Source organism: Arachis ipaensis, chromosome B09, assembly GCF_000816755.2.
Source record: "Arachis ipaensis cultivar K30076 chromosome B09, Araip1.1, whole genome shotgun sequence".
Classification (NCBI taxonomy): Eukaryota; Viridiplantae; Streptophyta; class Magnoliopsida; order Fabales; family Fabaceae; genus Arachis; species Arachis ipaensis.
In genome coordinates this window covers 104597915-104620165 of record NC_029793.2, presented here as the reverse complement: position 1 = coordinate 104620165, position 22251 = coordinate 104597915, and the positions used below count along the sequence as shown (strand labels likewise).

At 40.1% G+C, this 22251-nt stretch overlaps 2 long non-coding RNA genes across 2 annotated transcripts; one reads left to right on the top strand and one right to left on the bottom strand.

The window, feature by feature from the left end:
- Positions 965 to 1805, bottom strand: LOC107616755. Its single transcript, XR_001614630.2, has 3 exons — positions 1464 to 1805; positions 1294 to 1377; positions 965 to 1172 (listed from the first exon to the last, which is right to left on the bottom strand). It is a non-coding gene; the product is annotated as an uncharacterized LOC107616755 (long non-coding RNA).
- LOC110267082 lies at positions 17920 to 19118 on the top strand. The gene is made up of 3 exons (XR_002354413.1): positions 17920 to 18772; positions 18844 to 18960; positions 19071 to 19118. It is a non-coding gene; the product is annotated as an uncharacterized LOC110267082 (long non-coding RNA).

Here is a 22251-nt window from a genome sequence, read left to right as displayed (position 1 = left end):
GCTATAGCATATTATATATAGAAAATAACTATCGTGTGTTGCTTTCAAAAACTCCTTTTATATGAAATGGGGAATTATTTATTTTCATAGATTAGGTTGTTAGCCCTTGAAGAAAGGATCGGATAATGTTTACAATACAAGAAGAATCATAGAGATCAGAGGGAAGGTCCCTAAAAAGTTTATGAACCTATAAATATAAGAGTAAAATAATAAAAGGATAGGTCAACCTTTGTGTTTTTCTTCTACGACTGGAATGCACTATAATAATATATATAGATATGTAAAATATTTTATGACAGAGTTAATAATAAATAAATAAATATGTTCTAGTTGTATGTACAAAAAGAATATCTATGAATCTATCTATCTATCTTTTCCTTTCCCATTAAATAAATAGCAAATCATGTTTCAATTCAAGCTGAGATTATTTTTTAATTACTTGTTCAACTTAACGATAACTATAAATGATGAAGCCTTGTCAATTTGTGTCTTGTGCTTTTGAAATTGCTTCCTCTAGATAAGCCTATTTAGCGTGGAAACAAGATTTGGACATATTAAAGTCTTTGTCATGCCTTATCTACCAAATTCAAAAATCTAGCGAACAACCAGGTCCAAGGGAGTACCAACATGGAAAAGACAAAGAAGACTTATATGTATTTACTTATATATATAAGAACAACTGAATTGTTAAAGAAAAGAAAAGAGACATTGGAAAGCTTATTACCTGATTGAAGTCCTTGTTTATAGCTTTTAGCATATGATCTGAGGGATTTTGAAGAGCAGGATAAGGAAACCATTGGAAGCAAAAAACTACATACAAGATGATGTTCTTATGATAGTATTATAGAAATGATGGGCATTGAAAATATGAACTAGTTAGTTAGTTGGTTCTTAGTTGTATATTAACCTGAATTGCAGCAGAAGCAGGTCCAAAGTAATCTGTTTTGCCAGTAAAGAGCAAACAGAGATTATCAAAGAATTGAAAAACTTCAGCACTAGGCTGATGGATTGATGCAATAACTGTCCTTTGAATGGCATCTTTATGATCAAAGGATTTAATTCTTTTCATGACATAGTAAGAGGCAGCACTGTCAAGTCCACTTGTTGGTTCATCAAGAAATAAGAGTGTTGAGGAGTCTTTTAAATACAAAGCAATTGTGATATCAAAAATGCTTTGCAAATCAGAATTTAACACATGCAAGCAATGAAAACAAATCTAATAAGCATTGACATTAATGAAAGACAAGAACTGATGGGAAGAGGAATTAGAAAGAACGTAGCGGTAAAACCTACCTTTAACTTTGTAAGAAAGCTCTTCGGAAATGAGGGCGCCAAGTAGTGGAAACAGAGTATATCTTCTTCTTAGCCTCTTCCTCACTACATAGTTAGCAGAAAAATCAAAAATCAAAATAGGAGGAAAGAAAAAAGAAGCAAATTAGGCATTGAGATTGAGAAAGAAGGACCTTCCAAGAACTTGAGCTAGTTGTTTCATATGTTATTTATATAAGCTTTCTCTTGATCCGATCTTGAATAATTCCATTAACCATATGAAATGAATAGTTTGATGAGGAAATAATTTTGCTACACTTGACCACCATTTTCCCACACACCAGGCCTGAAAAACAGCACATTACTGCATATGAAAATCATGTAAATATTTTAAAGCTCATACCTTCCAAGAAGAACCTCTGAATTTACAGCACCTAGAGCAAACTGAAACAAAGAACACAGTTTATTAACATCAACTGATATTTGCCAGAGTAATCAGATTTATGAGATTGTTTACGATATTGATAGGGCACAAAATTATTGATGTTAATCTCATTTTAATCAGTCATAGAGTAATTTCAATCTATGTACTTAGCAGATTACATTTCATGAACTGGTATTTATAGTTCCTTCAAATGTAAAATTCAAACAACAAATCTTCCAATTCCTTTTTCTAATCTAAGACTATGGTAATTTCTCCATCTTATCTCAGAAGCAGAACTGCAGAAGGCATAATACATTATCTTCAACGCAAAACATTTAGCCATAACAATTAATGGAGCTACTTTCAAAACCAAATTCGAACCTTGAAGAAGATTCAAGAACAAAAATCTAAACCATAAAACAAAAGTGGAACAGATCGAGTTTTAGATGCAACAATAACATATGAACATTTGAATTCAACAAAAAATATAGATTAATAGCAATTCCAGAATCTAAAATAGATAAAGACGTACATGTAGGTTTCAGATCTGGTGACACGATGACTCGACGAGGCTGTGATCGGCGAGGATGGATGGCGCGAGACAAAGAGAGACATAAGCTGAGAGGCGGCAGAGGGAGCTCGTGCAACGCGAGCAGCAGAGGAGGGAGCTCATGCGAACGAGCAGCGGTGGAGGGAGCTCGTGCAAGCGAGCAGTGACAGAGGGAGCTCGTGCGACGCGTGTGGCGACAAAGCTGAAGCGACGGAGAAGTCACACTTGCCCTATTTTCAACTCGAATCAAAGAGAGAGGAGAAGAGAGCAAGCTTAAAGGAAGGATCGGAGAAGATGAATGGTGATTTGTGTTGAATGAAGTTTCATCATGGTGTGTTTCATCAGGGTTTAACATATTTTAAATTTGCGAGGGATTTATTAGATGTTACAGAGGGATTTTGTTATCGGTAATAGTTTCAAATTTCAATTTCAACTTTATCGACAAAGTTACCGAGGGATATTAAAATCTGTCGGTAAATTTTGTGAAAATTTTTTTATTTTTTACCGACAGAAAATCTGTCTAAAATCTGTCAGTATTTTTGACAGTAAAATTCTGTCGAAAAAATCTATCTGTAATCTGCTGTTTTCTAGTAGTGCCTGGAGAGAGTAAAAAGACAGTGATTTCCAGTGAGGAAGACCTTGCTGGACGTCCACTAACCAATAAGGAGTTCCCTAATGAGGAACCAAAGGAATCTGAGACTCATACAGAGACCATAGAGATTCCACTGAACTTACTGTTGCCATTCATGAGCTCTGATGAGTATTCTTCCTCTGAAAAGGATGAAGATATTGTTGAAGAGCAAGTTGCTCGATATCTAGGAGCAATCATGAAGCTGAATGCCAAGCTATTTGGTAATGAGACTTGGAAGGATGAACCTCCATTGCTCATCAATGAACTGAATGCCTTGGTTCAGCAACCATAGGCACCATGACCTTTGAGAAGGCTTTGTGTGACCTGGGGTCAGGTATATATAAACCTCATGCCACTCTCTGTAATGGAGAAACTAGGGATCTTTGAGGTACAAGCTGCAAGAATCTCACTAGAGATGGCAGACAAATCAATGAAACAGGCTTATGGACTTGTAGAGGATGTCTTAGTGAAGGTTGAAGGCTTTACATCCCTGCTGACTTCATAATCCTGGACACTGGGAAGGATGAGGATGAATCCATCATCCTTGGAAGGCCCTTCCTAGCCATAGCAAGAGCTGTGATTGATGTGGACAGAAGAGAGTTAGTCCTACAACTGAATGAGGACTACCTTGTGTTTAAGGCTCAAGGATCTTCCTCTGTAACCATGGAGAGGAAGCATGAAAAGATTCTCTCAATACAGAGTCAAGCAGAGCCCCCACATTCAAACTCTAAGTTTGGTGTTGGGAGGCTACCATCATGCTCTGAGTGTCTGTGAAGCTCTATAAGAGCTCACTGTCAAGCTATTGACATTAAAGAAGCGCTTATTGGGAGGCAACCCAATCTTATTTATCTATGTTAATTAATTTTTTATTTCATTTTCCATTGTTAGTTTAGTTTTTCTTTAGGTTGATGATCATGTGGAGTCACAAAAACAGCTGCAAAATTAAAGCGAAATAAAAAACAGCATAAAAAATAGCATACCCTGGAGGACAAGCTTACTGGCGTTTAAACGCCAGTAAGGATAGTAGAATGGGCGTTTAACGCCCAGTCTGGTAGCATTCTGGGCATTAAACACCAGAATTGGTAGACAGACTGGCGTTTAACGCCAGAAAAGGGTGTCTGGCTGATGTTAAACCCCAGAAAGGGTATCAGCCTGGCGTTTAACGCCAGGAAAGGAAGCAGACTGGTGTTTAAACGCCAGAAAGGGCTGTCCAGGGGCGTTTAAACGCCAGAAAGGTGCAGGGAGCAGAATTCCTTGAAACCTCAGGATCTGTGGATCCCCACCTATCCCAACTCTTTTTCTCTCCTTTTCACACCTTTCCATAACACTCTTCCCCAAAATAACCTCCACCAATCACCTCCATTTCTCCTCCAAAACCATCATACAACCCACCTACCCCCACCCCTTCAAATTCAAACCATCTCCCTCCCAAACCCAACCCCTATTACAAGAATTCCCTCTCCACTCCACTCCTATATAAGCCCTTCATCACTCCTTCATTTTCACACATCATAACCACCTAAAACCCCCCTTGGCCGAACCATTCACACACCTCCATCTCCTCCATCTCTTCTTCCTCTAATCCTTTCTTTCTTCTTTTTCTCGAGGACAAGCAAACCTTTTAAGTTTGGTGTGGAAAAAAGATCTGCTTTTTGTTTTTCCATAACCAGTAATGGCACCTAAGGCCGGAGAAACCTCTAGGAAGAGGAAAGGGAAGGCAGTTGCTTCCAACTCCGAGCCATGAGAGATGGAGAGATTCATCTCAAAAGCCCATCACTAGAAAGAGGATGGAGCAAACAAGAGAGCCCACTCATGGACCTCAACAAGAGCATGAGGAAGTCCCTCATCAAGAAATCCCTGAGATGCCTCAAGGGATGCATTTCCCTCCACACAACTATTGGGAGCAACTCAACACCTCTTTAGGAGAATTGAGTTCCAACATGGAGCAACTAAGAGTGGAGCACCAAGAGCACTCCATCATCCTCCATGAAATCAGAGAGGACCAAAAGGCCATGAGAGAGGAGCAACAAAGGCAAGGAAGAGACATAGAGGAGCTCAAGAACTCCATTGGTTCTTCAAGAGGAAGAAGAAGCCACCATCACTAAGGTGGACCCGTTCTTTAATCTCCTTGTTTATTTTCTTTTCTGTTTTCAGTTTTTATGCTTTATATTTTGACTATGTTTGTGTCTTCATTACATGATCATTAGTGTTTAGTGTCTATGTCTTAAAGCTATGAATGTTCCATGAATCTTTCACATTTCTTAAATGAAAAATGTTTTCTGAAAAAGAAAAAGAAGTACATGAATTTCGAATTCTATCTTGAAAATAGTTTAATTATTTTGATGTGGTGGCAATACTTTTTATTTTCTGAATGAATGCTTGAACAGTGCATATTTTTTATAGTGAAGTTTATGAATGTTAAAATTGTTGGCCCTTGAAAGAATAATGAAAAAAAAGAGAAATATTATTGATAATCTAAAAAATCATAAAATTGATTCTTGAAGCAAGAAAAAGCAGTGAAAAACACAAAGCTTGCGAAAAAAAATAATGGCAAAAAATAAAGAAAAAGAAAAAAAAAAGAAAAAGCAAGCAGAAAAAGCCAATAGCTCTTTAAACCAAAAGGCAAGGGTAAAAAAGGATCCAAGGCTTTGAGCATTAATGGATAGGAGGGCCCAAAGGAATAAAATTCTGGCCTAAGCGGCTAAATCAAGCTGTCCCTAACCATGTGCTTGTGTCATGAAGGTCCAAGTGAAAAGCTTGAGACTGAGTGGTTAAAGTCGTGATCCAAAGCAAAAAGAGTGTGCTTAAGAACTCTGGGCACCTCTAACTGGGGACTCTAGCAAAGCTGAGTCACAATCTGAAAAGGTTCACCTAGTTATGTGTCTGTGGCATTTATGTATCCGGTGGTAATACTGGAAAACAAAATGCTTAGGGTCACGGCCAAGACTCATAAAGTAGCTGTGTTCAAGAAATAACATACTAAACTAGGAGAATCAATAACACTATCTGAATTTTGAGTTCTTATGGATGCCAATCATTCTGAACTTCAAATGATAAAGTGAGATGCCAAAACTGTTCAGAAGCAAAAAGCTACTAGTCCCGCTCATCTAATTGGAACTAAGATTTATTGATATTTTGAAATTTATTGTATTTTCTCTTCTTTTTATCCTATTTTGTTTTAAGTTTCTTGGGGACAAGCAACAATTTAAGTTTGGTGTTGTAATGAGCGGATAATTTATACGCTTTTTGGCATTGTTTTTAGGTAGTTTTTAGTATGTTTTAGTTACTTTTTATTATATTTTTATTAGTTTTTATGCAAAAATCACATTTATGGACTTTACTATAAGTTTGTGTATTTTTCTATAATTTCAGGTATTTTCTGGCTGAAATTGAGGGACCTGAGCAAAAATCTGATTCAGAGGCTAAAAAAGGATTGCAGATGTTGTTGGATTCTGACCTCTCTGCACTCAAACGCAATTTTCTGGAGCTACAGAATTTCAATAGGCGCGTTCTCAACTGAGATGGAAAGCTAACATCTTGGACTTTCCAGAAATATATAATAGTTCATACTTTGCCCGAGATTTGATGGCCCAAACTGGCATTAAACGCCAGCCAGAGACCCTTTTTTTGGCGTAAAACACCGGAACTAGCACCAGAACTGGAGTAAAACGCCCAAACTAGCATCCAAGCTGACATTTAACTCTAGAAAAGGCCCATGCACGTGTAAATCTCAATGCTCAGCCCACGCACATACCAAGTGGGCCCCGGAAGTGGATTTCTGCACTCTCTGCACTTAGTTACTCAATTTTTGTAATCCTTAGTAACTAGTTTAGTATAAATACTAGTCTTTCCTATTGTTTTAGAGAACTTTGGTGAAGAATATTATGCCATTTTTCACATTTTGGAGGCTGGCCATTCGGCCATGCCTAGACCATTTTCTCTTATGTATTTTCTAACGGTGGAGTTTCTACACCTCATAGATTAAGGTGCGGAGCTCTGCTGTTCTTCATGAATTAATGCAAGTACTATTGTTTCTCTTTCAATTCACGCTTACTTCTTCTCCAAGATATAATCTCATACTTAATTCAGTTAAGTCATAATGAAGGGGTGACTCGTGACAATCACCCACTATCTTCGTTACTCGCTTAGCCAAGATCCGCGTGCCTAACAACCACAAGCGGTCTACATAATGTTCAACGTAGTCATTGGACGACAGCCGGAGTATAGTCTCTTGGGTCTCTGATCCACGAATTTGACCTGCCTCTCCTGACAATAGAGCATTCGAATCTGTAAGATTAGAACCTTCGTGGTAGAGGCTAAAACCAATTGGTAGCATTCCTGAGATCCGGAAAGTCTAAACCTTGTCCGTGGTATTCTGAGTAGGATCTGGGACAGGATGACTGTGACGAGCTTCAAACTCACGAATGTTGGGCGCAGTGATAGTATGCAAAAGGATAGAGAGGTCCTATTCTGACACAAGTGAGAACCTGATGATTAGCCGTGCGGTAGCTGTGCCTGGTATTTTTCATCCGAGATGAGAGATCCGACAGTTGATTAGCCGTACAAAAACCGTACCTAGACCATTTTCACTGAGAGGACGGATGGTAGCCATTGACAATGGTGATCCACCAACATACAGCTTGCCATGGAAGGGAGCATGCATGATTGGATGAAGACAATAGGAAAGCAGAGGTTCAGAAGCAACAAAACATCTCCAAACGCTTATCTGAAATTCCCACCAATAAATTACATAAGTATTTTTATTTTAATTTACATTTTATTTATCTTTCAATTATCAAAACTCATAACCAATTGAATCCTCCTGACTAAGATTTACAAAATGACCATAGCTTGCTTCAAGCCGGCAATCTCCATGGGATCGACCCTTACTCACGTAAGGTTTTATTACTTGGATGACCCAGTGCACTTGCTGGTTAGTTGTACCGGAGTTGTCAAAAGTGTGATCACAATTTCGTGCACCACTAACCATTGGACTGTCCTTCTGTCATGCATCCCCAACTCGAGTTATTCACAATCATAATCATAATCACACAACACCCACACTGGTGTTTATTCACGGGGGCGAGCTCATCCGAAACTTTCACAGTGTCCGGCCACACTGACGACATAAGGTCAACAGAATCTCGGATCTCAACCTGGAGCAAGTGGAGCCGACCCACTGCATCTACCCAAGGAAATCTGAAACTCAGATAATTTCACAAATCTCAAACCATACTCGACTGGGAGCAAGTGGGGGCTAACCATTGCATCTACCCCAGGAGTCTCAAAACCAAACCCAGAGCAAGTGGAATCACTCCACTACATCTACCCAGGCAAGTATGTCTCACCACGTCCCGGAGCAAGTGGATCAATGCCACTGCATCTACCCAGGCAGGTGTCTAAAAGTTTATCCTGGAGCGAGTGGAGTCACCTCTACTACCGCTACTACCCAGGCATCACAATCTCTGACCCGAAGCAAGTGGGATGAACCACAACCCTTGTGTCCACCCGGGGAGCCTCTATACTAACCAACCTGGAGCAAGTGGGGCGCAATCACAACCCTTGCATCTACCCAGGAGGTACGTTCTCATATGCCCAGGAGGAACCAAGGAGGGGATCCTAACCTCCCACCATCTCGCTGGGGGCGATTTTACAATACCAGGAGGAACAAGGAAGGGGATCCTCACCTTCCTTCATCTCTCTGGGGTCGCACTTTCGAGAAAAAGAGCTCAAGATAAAACAATCATTCAAAGCCATATTTTTATTTCCAGCCAAAATCAATATTTATCATAGCCATCCGGCTCATAACATAACCCATAACCAACCAATAATCATTATTAAATACAGCCCTTTGGCTCATGGCATATGCCGCACTTCCATCATCACCCTCAACAACTCATACAATCATCATTACTCATCATTCGTCATTGATTCTCACTTTACTTCCTCCATAAGTTACCACATGTCCTAGCTTCTTTTCATTACTAGGCATACTATAAGGCCTTAAGACTTAAAGGGTGATAATGGGGGTTTAAAAGTCTGAAATTCAGCTTTAAAAACTCAAAATCAACTTTTCCTGAAAACAGGATCACGCATGTGCGTCGCCCACGCGCACGCGTGGAAGGCTGAAAAGTAGAGTGACACGTGAGCGTCGCCCATGCATACGCGTGGAAAGTAGGGAGATCAAGTGACGCGTACGCGTCAGTCACGCGTACACGTGGGTGCGTTTTGTGCTCCTCGCATAAAACCAACACAACACCCGCACAACTCTCTAAATTTTCTACGAGGCATTCGCATCCGTGCAGCGACGCGTACGCGTCAGCCAGGCACACGTGTGGGTGAGTAAAAATCGAGATTGACGCATCCGCGTCGGCCACGCGTGCGCGTGGAAACACGATTTTCCAAAATTTTTACTAAGTTAAAAAGCTACAGAAATACACTTTTAAACCCCCAAACTCCCAACACACATAACTTCTTCTACAAAATTCCTTTTTCAACCATTTCTAAACCGTTGGAAAGATCGTTGAATAAACTTTTATAAAAGTTCAATTTTGAAGAATTTCAAACTCCGTGGAACAAGTTACGGACCGCTAAAGTTGGTCAAAAATCAGTTTTTACCCAAAAATAGAAATCACCAATTTTTTCAATGTTCATAAGCCAAATTCATTCCACTCATCCAAATGACCACAACCCAACCACATTCACATAATTACACTCAACCAAACCAAACCTACCTCATCTACACAATTTTACCCAAAACTATCAAATTCTACACATCAATTCCTCAAACCTTATTATTCAATAACCAAACCAATTATTCACACATTCAATATCTAAAATCCATCCAATCTTTTATATCATCACACAATACACACATGAACTTACCTTCCTTATCTCTTTCTAGCCGGCACAATTTAATTGCATATTCCACAAACCAATATTCATTATCCAATTCATCAAATTCTCAACACACCAAACATACAAATCCACACAATTCTCAACTCAATCATTAATTCACATGACATATCAACTATGCATATTAGTACCAACCATATACACAATCCAAACTTAATCCTAGGGGCATCTAGCCTAGGAATTCTCATCACACCACACGGTACTTAAATAAAACTTAAACCGTACCTCTTGTAGCCAAATTAATTGAGCTTTTCCTTGAGAGTCTCCACCAAACCTTAGCTCCAAGCCTCACCAAAGCTCCACAAGCAACACCAACCTCCCAATTGTGCACCAAATCACCAAATACACTAACATAACCAATTTCACATATACACATTAACCTAGCGTTCATAAAAATGATAAATCACAAGGGTTAGAGGGTTCCTTACCTTAACCCACAAAATTAGTTGATGGAACTCACCAACGACTCATACTAGAGCACTCCTAAATAACCAAAATCACAAGATTTCCTCAAAACCCAAATCAAATTTGAAATACAAGGGAAAAAACAAAACTGGGCAGAGGAGAGTTAAATACTCACCACAAAACTTAGATAGACTCAAAGAGGAGGAAAAGAGCGACGCGTGGCTGCAAACGGCTCGTCAATCGGAGTTCCAGAGAGAAAGTTATGGTGATTTGAAGATTGAAATTAAAGTTGGAACCCTCACCTCTCACCTCTCTCCCATTTCAGCGCCCCAAGTTCCTTTCTTTAGGGTAAATGAGCTAAAATGCTCATAACTAATGTTTATATATGGTGGGTCTTGGGTCCACTTGGGCCCGGTTCACTTGGTTTAGTCCGTTGGCCCAATTTTGGGCCAAAACCTTTAAGATTAGAGTTTTAAATCACATTTTAAATATTTCTACCTTCTCTAATTATAAACCTTAATTTCTTAGCATTATTTACTTATAATCAATTTTCTCAGCTGCAGTACCAGACAGATCTCAGCTGGTACTGCCAGTCAAAATTTCAATACGCATTTTTATTATGTTTTCTGACTCAGAAAAATCCACTAAGTCCAAATATCATATTTCAATTATCAAATTTCAATTGCTAAATTTTCTAACCATATTCGCTCCTATTTAATTTATTATTTAATTAAATTACGGTTTGACCAGGTTTTACATACCTCAGCTGTACTGATGTCTCCAAGTACCTAACGAAGTCGTGGAATAGCCATCTAAGAGATGTATAATCAAGCTTGTGGTTCAGTACTATCCCGTCAAGGACTCACAGAACCCATGTAAAAGAGGGATGATGGTCAAGTTACACTCCCAATTCATTAAGATGAAGAATGAAGATACATCTTAGAATGGAATCAAGCATAGATTAAAATAGAATAGTGATATTATTAATACATAAGAATCAGCAGAGCTCCTAACCTTAACCTAGGAGGTTGGTGACTCATACTGTACAGAAAGTAGTGAAAGGTTCGAAAATAGTGTGTAAGATTCCGGTTAAAAGTCCTGAACAAGGGTGATCCTTGTTCTATATATACTAATCAGATAACTAAGAATTACAAGAAATAAGATAAAGTAGTCTTGTAGTGCGAAAATCCACTTTCTGGGCCCACTTGGTGAGTGTTTGGGCTGAGCTTGAGTAAAGCCACGAGTTGGTACTCCCTCTAGGGCGTTGGACACCAGCTTTGGACTCCTGAATGGGAGTTGGACGCCAGCTGCTCCCTTTTGGGTGTTGGACACCAGGAATGGGGTTGGTGGCTGGCGTTGAATGCAAGTTTTGGGTCTTTATTTCCAAAGCAAGGTATAAACTATTATATATTTTCTGGAAAGCCCTGGATGTTAACTTTTCATAGCCGTTGAGAGCACACCATTTGGACTTCTTTAGCTCCAAAAATGCTCCTTTGAGTGCATGGAGGTTAGAATCTGACAGCATCTGCAATCTTTTCTCTGTCTCTGAATCAGACTTTGCCAAAACTCCTCAATTTCAGCCAGAAAATACCTAAAATCATCATAAAACACACAAACTCAAAGTAGAATCCAAAAATATGAATTTTTCACTAAAACCTATGAAAATATAATAAAACTTAAACAAAGCATAATAAAAACTATGTGAAAATGATGCCAAAAAGCATATAAAATATCCGCTCATCACTCCACATCCTCATTCTTTCCATAACATACATCACATCATTTCAACCACTCTAATCCAAAAATCCATATCCAAAGTAATGTTAAACATCAATGAAACAACAATAATAAATCATGTTCATAAACTCTTACCACAACATTATCAACTACAAGCAATAGCCATCAATCCATTCTCATACTCATTCAACATCCTTCACAAATTTTACTAAGCATTAAGCACAATCAAGCATTCCAACCTATCCTATGGTCATCTAGCCTAAGTTTTCACAGAACATTATATATTAAATACGTGAAACCTAAACCATACCTTGGCCAATTTCCACGTATTTTCCAAGGCAACCCACGTATTTCCCATGGACCAAACGAACCAAGCCCAACAATTCTCGCTATCTAAATCGAACCTAAAGTACCAAAATGAATAAAATCTCAACATAGATACTCACAATTTTGAAAATTCAAGGGGGTAGAGAAACTGGAGTGAGAGTGTGGCTTACCTATGAAATTGTTCCGATAGATTCGTAGAGTTCGACGCCACAAACGGTGCGGCAATCGTAGCTCGGAATGGAGAGATATGGTGGTTTAAATTTGGAACAAGGGTTTGGGAATCTATCTTCTTTCCCCTTGTATGCTTCAGTGTTCTTGGATGAATGGGGAAGAAGAGGGGCTTCTCTTTAAGTTATTTGGGCTGAAGGGTTGGGCCTTGGGCCCTTTTTGGGCTCGATTCAACCGGTTCGACCTGTTTGTCCCAATCTTGGGCCAAATTCTTTAAAATTAGTGTCAAAATTCTTGTTTTAATTGGCTCTATCCTATTTTACTATAACATTTGGATTTCTAATTTCTTTTATTAAAAATTAATTTATTGGTTAATTATTCGCTAATTTTACGGGGTTTACAGTATAACCGACAAATGATATCATCAGCTGTAAGACAGGCATGCATCATATGAATTTGCATATTTTGTTTGAGTTTGAAGTTATTTTGGTTTGCCTAATTCCTTATCTGTTATTAACTGATAATTGTAATACTTGCTGTAACTGCTCATTAAATGTGTTTGTCTTGTATTATTTGTGTCTGTGTTTGGTTCTGTTTTGAGATTGAGTATTGGTAAATGAATTGATGCCTTAGATGATAGTGTCGTTAATTATGTTTGGGCCGGAGGCCAATGTTGATTATGTTTGGGCCGAAGGCTGTGACTTGATTCTGTTTTGGGTTAGGGGGCTATATTTGATTATATTATGCGTATTATTGAATTTTAGAATTTTTTTTATAATTTAAAGAAAAGAACTTTGAATTTGGATAAGTAAACGTCAGATTTTTTTTAAAATATTCATAAAATAACGATAATCACTGAACTTGAAAATAATTTCTTATTAAATATCTTCTTATAACAAATTCTGAAAATGCATGGTGAGACCACGTGGGTAGGTTCTCACCCCCCTACAGACTTCTCTTTTCAGGAAACGGACGAAGAAGCTTATGAAGAGTTGTTGAGTTTAGCTTATGCGATGTAGATGTATTAGTTTAGTTATTATTATTCTTCCCTCACCATTAACATTATAATTTTGAGAGAGATAGGAGTTGTATGATTTATATGTATATAATATATATAAGTTACTTGAGTAATAAGTTATGTATATTGGTATATGCTTGTTTGTTTCATGATAAAGTAATTTTTTCAATTTTTCAAAGGAAACAGCAGTACAGTTTGGAGTTAAACGCTCCTATTATATTATTAAGTATGTGAAGTCGTCATAATACTTCTTGCTATTAGAGTGGCGCAGCCAGAAGCGTGACATTTTGATAGTGAGGGTGTTACATTATGGTATCAAAGTAGTTTGTTCCTATTAGAGCCTGGGAATGGACTGACTATGCTTCACTGCATACTCTGAGTGTCTGTCATGCAGTAAGACTTGTCCTAATGACAAGAGTTTGAGTTTCAGATGCATGATTGTCTATGGATTAATGCTGTTAGTCGATTGTTGCATCTCTCACGGTATTAGGTTTGACCAACTTAATACTGATGATTTGTGTATACGAGAACACTAATAGATTATCATAGACGAAATAGAAATAATAGGTTATGCGAATCACGAGGTTTGGGAACATTAGGAGTTATTTTTCAAAGGTCCGTTCAGTTTTGACTTACGATTCTTGTTGTAGGAGTTGGCACATCGTTTCTTGTTTTACAATCTTCATTGGAGTTCTTTGTTTTGGATACCTTTCCTAAACCATGCTTTGATACCTTTTTTTATCATATTCCATCATTTGCATATATCTTTGCTTGACCATGTTCCTAACTATCGACTTGAACCTTTTGGAACATCCATCTTTGTCATAGATTGCTGTCAGTATGACTTTGATTTTCCTCATATTTGAAAATTGAACATGTCGAATCTTTTAGTTTTTCTTTGACATGTTTGAAAAGGGAGGTTACTATGAATCTTTTTCATCTTATATCAATTTTCGAGGGCGAAAATTTTTTAAGGTGGGTAGATTGTAACACCCCATATTTTTTAAATTTTAATTATTATCAATTTATTTTAAGTTATGATTTATTTATTAAATTAAACTCATTATTTTTAGATATTATTTTATTAAAAATAATTAAATTAATTTTATAATTATTTGAGTTCAATTAAATTCAGATTCTTATGTATATTTTTTCTGTTATGATGAAATATTTTATATAACTGAAACTATAATTTTGGAAATTTATAAATAATGAAATATATATATAAAGACAGAGTTTAATTAATGATATTATTATCGAACTCGATATCCACCGATATGAGTTAATATTAGTACTCTTCAGTGAATTTAGCTTTGCTAATGCTTCATCATATATCTTTTATCATTATGTTACTGATGTCATTTATATTAGTAACTCATATATATTATTACCTGTGTTTTAATATATCCAACTTTCATAATTATCTGTTTAAGATATTTATAACTTGAACCGCTGACTAAGTAGCTCAGAACCTTGACACGTGGCCACTTAGTGACACCTGCCCCTTTTAATCAAATGCATAATCTTGATCACCGAAAATCACAAGAAAAAGAAAGAGAAATGTCGTGAGAGAGAGAGAATGAGAAACCATGGAACCTCCAACCTTCGGCGTTCGATTTCTTGAGCTTCGTAACTCCAATAAAAATCTAATCTGATTAAAGTGTTCGTATCTTCCTCCTCTTCACGTTGACACCATTTTGTTCGGGAGAAGTCACCGGAGGGAGGCGCTGAACCTTCCATCAGAGCCGCTATCATTTTATTCCTCTGTTACTTTCTAAATGCAAGTTGTCGTTGTCGCTGCGAAGGTGTAATGGAGCGGCGATTGTGGCTGCCGTTGTTGGGGGCCGAAAAAATGGATTTTGTAAGACCCAGAACCTTTGAAAAGTCTTATTATGATCAAGTCTCAATCCTATGGTTATTTATAGCCTTAATTTCAGAAACTGTTTTATTAAAGATAATTAAGGCAAGTTTTGATTTATCGAATTTGAGACGAGTTATGATTATTATCCAATTTTATAATTATTGGATTATTTTCTATATTTAAAGTATAAGGTTGATAGTTATGAAATAATAAGGATTTTATATGATTTGGATTAGATAAGTAATATTTTAAATATTAATATTGTTATTTTGGAAAATAAAGAAATTAAGTATATTATTTCTAATTATTTGGTTGGGACATTTTATTGAAAATAATTTGTAAAAATGAGGAGCAAATAGTATTTTCTATATACAATTAGTGTTGGATTTAATTGGGGTTTCAATTACTATATTATCCCTATTTTTAAGTGAAATTACTAAAATGTCCCTAACCCTAATTTTACTCAAAAACCCTAACCCAGTTACCCGGTTCCCCTGAGCCCAGCAGCAGCAACACTTCCCCTTTCCCAAATCAAAGCGCAGCCACACCTCCACCCCTGCTTTATCCCCTTCGGTGTAACGCACCCTCAGTCCCTATTTTAGCGCCGCAACCCTCCTTACAGCCGCCACCCTTTCTTCTTCCTTTTAGCAAACCTGCAACACGACAACTTCAGAGAAGAAATGGAAATAAAAAAGGGGGAAACTGAGCCAGAATGAGGGAAGGAGAGGAAAGAATGGCGTCGCCGGCGTGTCGGGCTTCACCACCGCCGTCGCATCGCTGTCGTCAGCCCTGCGAGTTGTCACCCGCACCGCTGCCGTCGAATCTCCGCAATGCTGTCGCCACTGTTCGCGCAGAAGAGGGTTGAGGAAATAGCTGCCGTATGCGAGCTAGAGGAGCTCTTCCTCGCCGATCTGCTGCCGTTGGGATCACGTACAGGGAACACGCGAGATGGGTGGTGCGCCATTGGAGCCACATCGTCGTGTCCCTCACTGTCGCCGCCGCGATGGAGAGCGAGAGGCAGAGAGCTCGCGGTGGGGGAAGGGTCAAGCGCCGTCGTGCCGTGCAAAGGTATCCCCGCCGTTCCTGCCACCGTCAATGCCACCGAGGCTCCGACCGTTATCGTTGTTGAGGGAGCTCGCCGGAGTTGCTGGAGGCTGCCACTGCTCTATCTGGTCCTGTGTTGAGTTGCGCCGGTAAGCCTCTGCCGCCAGAAAACGTCCCTGCTGTTGCGATGCCGGAGTTCTGACAGCCGGAAAACCTCGCTGCCGCTGTGGTTGTAGTACACTGTATAGCCGCCGGAGAAAACCGCCTTGGCTGCTGAAACCACCGCCGGTAAGGGTCCTTGCAGTCGGTTCTCATTCTTTCTGTTCTTAGGTTTTTATGGTTATGACGTTGTCGTGCAGTCGCGGTTGTCATGGTCGGAATTCGTCTCCACTGCTGCTTGAGGTGGCTGCCGGGCTGCCGCTGAACCGGTTTGAAGACCGCCATTGTTCCGGTTCAGCCGTTCCTCCTTCGATTCGGTAAGCGTTTCGATTTGAAAGCTTTTTCGTTATTATTCTGTTATCTCACGCTGAGGTTTGTGGGGTGCTGTTATATTATGAGCCGGAATGGCTATGTATGATTATGAATATTGACTGGTTCTGGATTGAACCGTGAGCCGGAATGGCTGTGTGTGATTATCAATATTGGCTGGTTCTAGACTGTACCGTAAGCCGGATGGCTGAGATGGATGTTGATCCATGGATGAGAATGAATGCATGTATATGCTGAATTATTGATAATTGTGATTTTTGCACTTTCACTATTGGAGATGAGGGTTTCCCTAGGTAGTAGCAATGGCTAGCCACCATGTGCTCCAGGTTGAGACTCGAAGCTCTGTTAACCCAATGTCGTAAGTGTGGCCGGGCAGTGTGAAAGGCCCGGATGAGCTCGCCCCCATAAATATTCACCAGTGATGGTGATGGATAAATATTCAGCAGTGAGGGTGATGGATATGGATCATGATTATGATCAAGTTTATGATGAGTATAACTCGAGTTGGGGATGCACGACAGAGGGACAGTCCAATGGTTAGCTACCAGGACTTGTCGGGTTGGCTCTATAACCGACAGATGATATCATCAGCCACTAGGAACAGGCATGCATCATATGCATTTGTGTGACAATGCGAGTTTTGTCTTGGGTTTGAAATATTCTCTTCTGTAAACCTCATGCTTTCTCGACTCAGCTTGAGTTTGTTTCAAACTGATGCGCTGGTTTTCTTCTTATTGATCCTATTGAGCTTCTTTGATCTAAGGGTTATCTTTGAAGTTGTCAATTGAATTGTGTCTAGCAAACTTTATTGCTTGAACATCCTTGTTATTCTGGAACTGGATACATTCTCTCAACTCTTTGAGTATTATCCTTGACATTTGACTCTCCTCTTTAAATCTTGTATCCTTCTGAGTAGACTCGAGAATTGTTTTGATATCACGTGCGACTTGTAGACGTAGTAACGCGATACGTTAGTTCTTTAAAACGTGATGTGTATACGGAAGTTTACTATATTATCCCTATTTTTATGTGAAATTACTAAAATGTCCCTAACCCTAATTTTACTCAAAAACCCTAACCCAGTTACCCGGTTCCCCTGAGCCCAGCAGCAGCAACACTTCCCCTTTCCCAAATCAAAGCGCAGCCACACCTCCACCCCTGCTTCATCCCCTTCGGTGTAACGCACCCTCAGTCCCTATTTTAGCGCCGTAACCCTCCTTACAGCCGCCACCCTTTCTTCTTCCTTTTAGCAAACCTGCAACACGACAACTTCAGAGAAGAAACGGAAATCAAAAAGGGGGAAACTGAGCCAGAATGAGGGAAGGAGAGGAAAGAATGGCATCGCCAGCGTGTCGGGCTTCACCACCGCCGTCGCATCGCTGTCGTCAGCCCTGCGAGTTGTCACCCGCACCGCTGCCGTCGAATCTCCACAATGCTGTCGCCACTATTCGCGCAGAAGAGGGTTGAGGAAATAGCTGCCGTATGCGAGCTAGAGGAGCTCGTCCTCGCCGATCTGCTGCCGTTGGGATCACGTACAGGGAACACGCGAGATGGGTGGTGCGCCGTTGGAGCCACATCGTCGTGTCCCTCACTGTCGCTGCCGCGATGGAGAGCGAGAGGTAGAGAGCTCGCGGTGGGGGAAGGGTCAAGCGCCGTCGTGCCGTGCGAAGCTATCCCCACCGTTCCTGCCACCGTCAATGCCACCGAGGCTCCGACCGTTATCGTTGTTGAGGGAGCTCGCCGGAGTTGCTGGAGGCTACCACCGCTCTATCTGGTCCTGTGTTGAGTTGCGCCGGTAAGCCTCTGCCGCCAGAAAACGTCCCTGCTGTTGCGTTGCCGGAGTTCTGACAGCCGGAAAACCTCGCTGCCGCTGTGGTTGTAGTCCACTGTATGGCCGCTGGAGAAAACCGCCTTGGCCGCTGAAACCACCGCCGGTAAGGGTCCTTGCAGTCGGTTCTCATTCTTTCTGTTCCTAGGTTTTTATGGTTATGACGTTGTCATGCAGTCGCGGTTGTCATGGTCGGAATTCGTCTCCACTGCTGCTTGAGGTGGCTGCCGGGCTACCGCTGAACCGGTTTGAAGACCGCCATTATTCCGGTTCAGCCGTTCCTCCTTCGATTCGGTAAGCGTTTCGATTTGAAAGCTTTTTCGTTATTATTCTGTTATCTCACGCTGAGGTTTGTGGCGTTAATCGCTATAAGATTGAGTTCGGTTGTTGTATGTTGCGATTAGAGTTGTTGAGACTGTTGCGAAAGTGGCTTGGAGCTGAGGTTTTGGTTGCCATCAGTTCGATTTGAGGCGGAAAGGACTCCATGAGGCGTTTGGGTTATGGAGTTGTGTTTTGAGGTAGGGGCGCTTTCCAAAAACTACAGTTTATTATTGGAATTATTACATATGGGTACTGATGTGAGATATTGTGTATTTGGTGATTGTATCTGCCTTATGTATTATTTGATTGACTCGAATGACTATGGATGTTGATTTGGCTGAATTATTGTGCGACTTGTGAAATGTAATGTTTGAAGTTGACTCTTTAAAGATTTGAAATGAGTTTAATCCGTTGAGGATCGGTTTGAATTGAGTCAATTATTTCGATGATGTGAAAGATAGAATACTTTTAAAATTCAGCCTGGGTTGCTTTAATTGATTTGGTTTTGATAAATGACTTATCGCTGAACTGATTCTTTAAAGCTTTGGAAATGAGTTAATTCGGTTGATATTGGTGTGATTTTGAAACGGTTTCTTTGAGATATGCCAATGAGGCGACTGTTGGATTTAGTTTAATTTTGAATTGATTTTGGATTAATTTATGGCTTAAATGCCGATTTCATAAATCTGATGATTTTGAATGGTGGAAGTGCTGTTTTATTATGAGCCGGAATGGCTATGTATGATTATGAATATTGACTGGTTCTGGATTGAACCGTGAGCCGGAATGGCTGTGTGTGATTATCAATATTGGCTGGTTCTAGACTGTACCGTAAGCCGGATGGCTGAGATGGATGTTGATCCATGGATGAGAATGAATGCATGTATATGCTGAATTATTGATAATTGTGATTTTTGCACTTCCACTATTGGAGATGAGGGTTTCCCTAGGTAGTAGCAATGGCTAGCCACCATGTGCTCCAGGTTGAGACTCGAAGCTCTGTTAACCCAATGTCGTAAGTGTGGCCGAGCAGTGTGAAAGGCCCGGATGAGCTCGCCCCCATAAATATTCACCAGTGATGGTGATGGATAAATATTCACCAGTGAGGGTGATGGATATGGATCATGATTATGATCAAGTTTATGATGAGTATAACTCGAGTTGGGGATGCACGACAGAGCGACAGTCCAATGGTTAGCTACCAGGACTTGTCGGATTGGCTCTATAATCGACAGATGATATCATCAGCCACTAGGGACAGGCATGCATCATATGCATTTGTGTGACATTGGTTGGGTGTGCATATTATACTTGGTTTGCCTATGTGATTAATTGCTAACTGTTCTACATGTAATAACTGTTTGTTTGTGCTTGAACTTCCTATTTGTGTTTGCATTTGGGACTCTGTTGGATTGTGGTGATTGGTTGTTGGTTGGATTGTTTGGGCCTAGGGCCGTGGTTGGAAAGAGATAAACTGATGGTTGATTTCGATTTGTGTTTCTGGTTTGGAATAAAATTATGAAAGGCTATTTTGGTTCCGCATAGAGAAACTGGTTTGTTCTAATGCACCACTTATTTCCTTTACCAAATTGTAAGCAAATTTTTATTTCGAAATTTCTTTTCTAAAAAGAGTTTGACTTCCTCTTTCACCCTTGCTATGAATGTTATACACGCTTGTTTGAATATGAACTTTGGGAATTTTTGAACAAGCATTTGATTTCTCTTCCGAGTTTTATGATTACTTTTGGTTAGGTTGTGCACCTAACTATCCTTTTAAAATGTTTGAGGAAATATTTTAGCTATTAGTCAAACTTGTGTGCATTTTGTTTTAGAACTCTACAAAGTCTACTTCAACGTGAATTTGCATTAAAGCAAAAACACGATTATGCTTTTGTTACTCTCTTGAAGGATATTGTTACTTAACCTTCTATTTCAGACTGCGAAGTGGTTTTTTTTTCGCAAGTTTTCAATTCTTTTATGAACAATGTATTTGGAAGTATTTTATAATCATGCTCTTAAGTTCTGCGAGTTTTGTCTTGGGTTTGAAATATTCTCTTCTGTAAACCTCATGCTTTCTCGACTCAGCTTGAGTTTGTTTCAAACTGATGCGCTGGTTTTCTTCTTATTGATCCTATTGAGCTTCTTTGATCTAAGGGTTATCTTTGAAGTTGTCAATTGAATTGTGTCTAGCAAACTTCATTGCTTGAACATCCTTGTTATTCCGGAACTGGATACATTCTCTCAACTCTTTGAGTATTATCCTTGACATTTGACTATCCTCTTTAAATCTTGTATCCTTCTGAGTAGACTCGAGAATTGTTTTGATATCACGTGCGACTTGTAGACGTAGTAACGCGATACGTTAGTTCTTTAAAACGTGATGTGTATACGAAAGTTGAAGCGGTAGGTGTGCAACGTACGAGTTGTGCGCGTTTTGTTCCTTGCGAACGGGTTTGTGGTTGTCAGGCTTGTGATCAAATTTGGGGTTTGTAAAGCGCTTGATGGAGTTGGAAAGTTGAAACTTTGAGGTTGATATGAGATTAGTGTTGTCCCTATTTTAGCGTCGTAACCCTCCTTACAGCCGCCACCCTTTCTTCTTCCTTTTAGCAAACCTGCAACACGACAACTTCAGAGAAGAAACGGAAATCAAAAAGGGGGAAACTGAGCCAGAATGAGGGAAGGAGAGGAAAGAATGGCATCGCCAGCGTGTCGGGCTTCACCACCGCCGTCGCATCGCTGTCGTCAGCCCTGCGAGTTGTCACCCGCACCGCTGCCGTCGAATCTCCGCAATGCTGTCGACACTATTCGCGCAGAAGAGGGTTGAGGAAATAGCTGCCGTATGCGAGCTAGAGGAGCTCGTCCTCGCCGATCTACTGCCGTTGGGATCACGTACAGGGAACACGCGAGATGGGTGGTGCGTCGTTGGAGCCACATCGTCGTGTCCCTCACTGTCGCCGCCGCGATGGAGAGCGAGAGGCAGAGAGCTCGCGGTGGGGGAAGGGTCAAGCGCCGTCGTGCCGTGCGAAGCTATCCCCACCGTTCCTGCCACCGTCAATGCCACCGAGGCTCCGACCGTTATCGTTGTTGAGGGAGCTCGCCGGAGTTGCTGGAGGCTGCCCGAGGATGATGTTCTCACCCCCCTACATTTTTCCCCTTTCAGGATATGGGCGCAGAAGTTACGAAGAGCTTATTTAGTTGTTGTTGTGATGCTCAGTATTGTTTTAGTTATGGTTTATTGTACCCTCGCCTTTATCTTTATATATT